This window comes from Triticum dicoccoides, chromosome 4A (assembly GCF_002162155.2).
Source record: "Triticum dicoccoides isolate Atlit2015 ecotype Zavitan chromosome 4A, WEW_v2.0, whole genome shotgun sequence".
NCBI classification, from domain to species: Eukaryota; Viridiplantae; Streptophyta; class Magnoliopsida; order Poales; family Poaceae; genus Triticum; species Triticum dicoccoides.
This window is the reverse complement of record NC_041386.1, coordinates 276,326,907-276,331,739: the sequence shown is the minus strand read 5'-3', so window position 1 is coordinate 276,331,739 and position 4,833 is coordinate 276,326,907. Positions and strand designations below refer to the sequence as shown.

General features: G+C 42.7%; 1 long non-coding RNA gene across 1 annotated transcript; it reads left to right on the top strand.

The window, feature by feature from the left end:
- Positions 1 to 1,205: 1,205 nt before the first annotated feature.
- Positions 1,206 to 4,607, top strand: LOC119285784. Its single transcript, XR_005139845.1, has 3 exons — positions 1,206 to 1,650; positions 1,776 to 2,343; positions 4,240 to 4,607. It is a non-coding gene; the product is annotated as an uncharacterized LOC119285784 (long non-coding RNA).
- Positions 4,608 to 4,833: the final 226 nt, after the last annotated feature.

Sequence of the window (4,833 nt, the reverse complement as noted above, 5' to 3'; positions counted from 1 at the left end):
GCTGGACGGGGGCTGCTAGCTACTTCGCACTTTGCTAGGTGAACCTCGGTTGAGGGGGAGGGGGCATGCATTCATATATAGCTTTGGATTTCCTTCGTGCCGACACGAGGGAGGAGGGGGCTGCTAGCTACTTCGCACTTTTCTATGTGAACCTCGGTTGAGGGGGAGGGGGCATGCATTCATAGCTTAGGATTCCCTTCGTGCCGACACGAGAGGGTGGGAGCAAACAATACCGTAAGCTTTGTGAGAGAGGTGCCACATCGAAGTTGCATTTGGTATTTGAAAATCAAACCACCCTTTTGATACATAAATTTGGTCCACATGAAAGTGTGTTCGTGTTTTGACCCTCTCCCGCGTCAGTTTTTGCCAAATTTATGAACATTAGACAAGTTGGATGACGCAACAGAGATGGTTCACTCAAACTAACCATGTGCCACGCAGGTGCACCTGTCACGCACACATCCGCACAGTACATTGGGCTCCACGAGGCTCCCCCTCTCAAAAATATCTGCCCGCTTCGAGGGTTTTTCTTTTTCATAACACACGGTTGTTATCGCCGGACCATGTGCGATGCACTATCATCAAAATTTTCAATAGCCCGCCATTTCACTCCCGCGTTTGACTCCCGCGTAGTAAAATTTTCAGTACCCGCGTCATTTCCTCGAACACCCCATGCCCCGCCCCCCTCCACACACACACACACACACAAAAACCTACTCGGGCGTGCGTGCACACACACACACCCCCTCCCTCGCACGAAACCCTAGCAAAGTCCCCGCCAACGATGCCGCCGTAAGGCCTCCATTGTCAACATCTGTCGGTTTGCCTCTGCAGCGTACCCACCGATATCCATACCCAGGTCGCCACTACACCACAACACTTGATTAGGGGCAGTTAACTGCTGGGAGAAATACAAATATAAAGGCAAACAAACTATCGGGGATCATTTAACCGCCGGCAAAAGTCCTTCCAGGCAGAAAAACTGCTGGTAGAAATTGAGCAACAAGGACATATTTACTGTCGGCGTTCATATCCACCATTTATGTCATTTTATCTGGAGGGAGAACTAAATCTGGGACCATTATCTGCCGGGAACTGTTCATGACGCGAAAACGAAATAATTGGGCCCAACAGCGCGCTACCACGAAAGCACGCGCTAGAAAGCCCAAAACGCCTTCTGTTGTGACCCTACTACCGTCGTCCCGGCCAGATCTAGCCCAAATCCCTTCTGCTTTGACCCTAGCCGCCGTCGACCGCCCTCCGCCGCCCGACCCCAGCAGCCCTCGACCACACATCGCACCAACCTTCCTCACGGACCACCGCTGCTGCCGAGCAACCTCCTCCGACGCCGTCAAGTACCATCGTCCGCAGATCTGATCCGCCCTCCGCCGCATCCCTAGCGTCGCCCAAATGTCGCCGCTCCCTCCATGCTTTCTCCCTGGGCTGCAACATCTCCTTGCACCTCTCTCGAACTGCCGAGATGGGCGTGCAGCGAGATAGGTTTGGCGCCGCCGGCCCCTCCTGGTCGTACTCCTCCTGTGCGTGCTCCTCCGCCCCTGGTCACGTCATGCTCTCCAGCCTATCGTCCTTCATCCGTACTACCCCAGTTCCTGCTGCTCCGGCCTCCCCTTCTCGTACTTCGAGCCCGAGGTATGGTCCCTGGTGCTTCCTGTTCCATTGTATTTCTTTCTGTTCTTTTCTGTTAACTTAGCAATGACCCTTGACATACTTGTGAGAAACTTGTGCTTACATTTACTTATGTGTGTGCCTTGCAGAATCATAAGTTAATAGATGTTGGTGTCTCAGAATGACAGGTAATACCATTTAAAAATTTCAATGATTAATGACACCACATGGTCGAGCACATATGCCAAATCTCCTTCCTCTGCTTCGAAGAAAATAGCAGAGCACTCGAATGGAAGAATGTATCTGGAACGTCAGCCTTAGCCAGTGCAGACCGCTCTAGCAACAGTTGCCGCTTTGTTTTACATGTAAATATCTATTACAAAGTGCTATTTTCAGCTGTAAACATTCAGCCTATACGACTATGTACTGCATGTTTTACTAATAATTGCTGCCTGGTATCTTGTCTGACCTGAAACATATGGTCATTTTAGTAATAGCAACATCAAAGTAGAAATTAGGTTGGGCAGCGAAGTCTTCTGTTCGTTTTTAGGTTCTAGCCAACAACATAGTTCTTGTGTTGTTTTGGCCATGTTTGGGTTCCTTTTGCATTTGCTTCCCTTTTAATGCTTGATTTGTCTGCTAAAGGAGATAGGAGACACTGCAGGTTGGCTGCGTCCACGGTGCTGCTTTTGCCTAAGATGGATTCAATTTATTGAGGTATGCTCCAGATATAGTCATATAGATATGATTTTTTTCTTTTGGGCAGAAAGCTAGCTAGGAGTAAGCTAAGATATTTGTAAGTGCTTTCTTGCACCTGCGGTTGTTTTCTTATTCAACTTTGCTATAAATAAATACATGTTTGATCATTTTGGGTACAGAGCTAGCTAGAAATAAACAAGTGCTTCCTTCATGTGGATGTTTGGTTCTTATTTCAGTTTTCCTTACATATATTGATTTCATATGTAAAAATTCTTTCGAGAAAAATAAGGCCAACGTTTAGGTGTCAAAGTAATGATATACACAGGAGATCAGAGGGTCTTCCTATGCTTTGAGAAATACCATCTTAGGTACATGCCAAAGTATATACTTTGTTGCACATATCAGATGTCCTCACATACATGGACTGAACCTTACTTTTGTCGAGAACCTCACGCCGAGAAAAAAGTGTTTAGCTTTCCGTGTGAGCTAAGCAGCATATGAAAAGGAAGCACCTTTATATGTATGTAGTTCTGTTCATTTTTAACATCCCACTATACAGGTAATTGTAGTTTGTAGATTGTATGCTATACTGACGTGCCTTTAGCCTGTCCTCGAAGAAAGGTTTTGATGTCTTTTGATGTATGTCGTTTATGATCCCTTGAACGTACACAATTTTATTTTCTCCTCTAATAGCTAAGAAATAAGATGCATGAGAACTATGGCTTATGTAATGTTCAGAGGTAAATCGAGTTCCAACTGTGTTTAAAAAATTACTTTACTTTTGTAGCTGCTCCTTAGTTGCATCTGATTGTTACATTACAGTCAGTTGTAGGAGTTGCATACTTTGTTTTGAATAATCGATCGTGATGTAATAACCCATCAGATGAAAGCATACAAGCAGTGACTGAATCACCGAGAGGTGCTTTTTCCTTTCTACTCATATCTAATTATTAATAGGATTCTAAAAAGTACATATCAAGATTCATAGGAAGCATCGTTAGAAAGTTCACCGTTTAATTGGAAATCCAGCAAATCAGATCCAGTTTAGATATATTTGTGTGTTTACTTCTTTTAAGTTAATAATGTCCCGGTTATGGTCACATGGTCAACTTGATTTGGATAAAGGGAGAAACATTAATGAAGAATCTAGGAAGGTGCCTTGTGTAGGCGGAGAACATGTTCTTAGAAGGGTACATTTAAATCTTGTTCATTGCCAAATTAATGGATATCACCGCTAAGCTTTTGCAACACCTTATAGTAAATTTTGAATGTGAACAGGCTAGCACGCTATCCAACCGTGAATCTCGTACAATACAACTTCCTCTTGATACTAAAGTTGTCAATGATATATGTATCTTGCGTGGTGGCTTCGCTCTTTTTGCATCACAGGGCAAAAGGCTATCACTTTTTAGGGTTGTCTTGAACGTAGAGATGGTCGTTCCTTATATTTTACTTTTCATTAAAAGAAACATATATCCTTGTTTTTCATTTGAATCGTCCATCAACTAGCATCATGCTTCCATATTTCATCATGGTCTTGCATGATCTATCTTTCATAATTATATACACATTATGCATGAACCTGTGTTGTTTGTGCGGAAGGAAGCATCTCCTGTAATGTTTAAACATAGCTTGAATTGTAATGGAAATTATCAATACTTGTGAATTCATACTCAACTGCAATAAGATTGGTATAGATACACATGGGAAGTTTGAAAACATGTGAGCTGCCATATGTAGTTGTAAGCTACTTTCTTTGAAAATGTCACTATGGTTTGCTTTTTTGTTTGTAAATTTTTTATTATGAAAGTATCTATTTGCTATCTAAGCCTATGTCCATTTTTTAAGTGCTACAATGTAGCTCATTAACCAAAGTTATTAGCTCATAGCAGTTGTACTATCTTATCTATTCAGGTTGGTATCGTCACTGGAAGATGTTTCTACATGATAGTAGTTGTACCAGTCAACTTGGATGTCTACGTAATGGTTCTTTTTACAGTAATACCTTCAAAGCATTGCAAGCTCATGACTCTTCTGCTGGAGACATGTGGCCATCTTTGAATAATACAATTTCACAGGATTGTTGCAACCATGTGCTGAGCTTAAACAATGTGTGCCATAGTTTGAAGACTCGAAATCTTATCGGCTTATGTAAAGTTTGTTTACCGCTGTAGCTGGTTTTTTCAGTCTAAAAATATTTGTGAAGTTCAAGGTTTTGAATGAGGCCTATATGTAACTTCGATTGAAACTATATGTATAAGTTGTGATTTGTTTTGATTGCCTGACGCAGTGTGGATATTAAATTAGAGATATGTATACTAGTTTGCTAGTGAAAACAACATGATGGCATACTAACTGTCGGGAAGACTAGTTTGTGCCGGCAGTTTCATTGCCCGCAATTATAGATCCCGTGCTATGACAAGTCTGCCAGGACAAAATGATCTTCAAGTAGATATATAGGCTGGGGCAGAGAAACTGCCGGGAATAGTTTATCTGCCGGGACAAGTA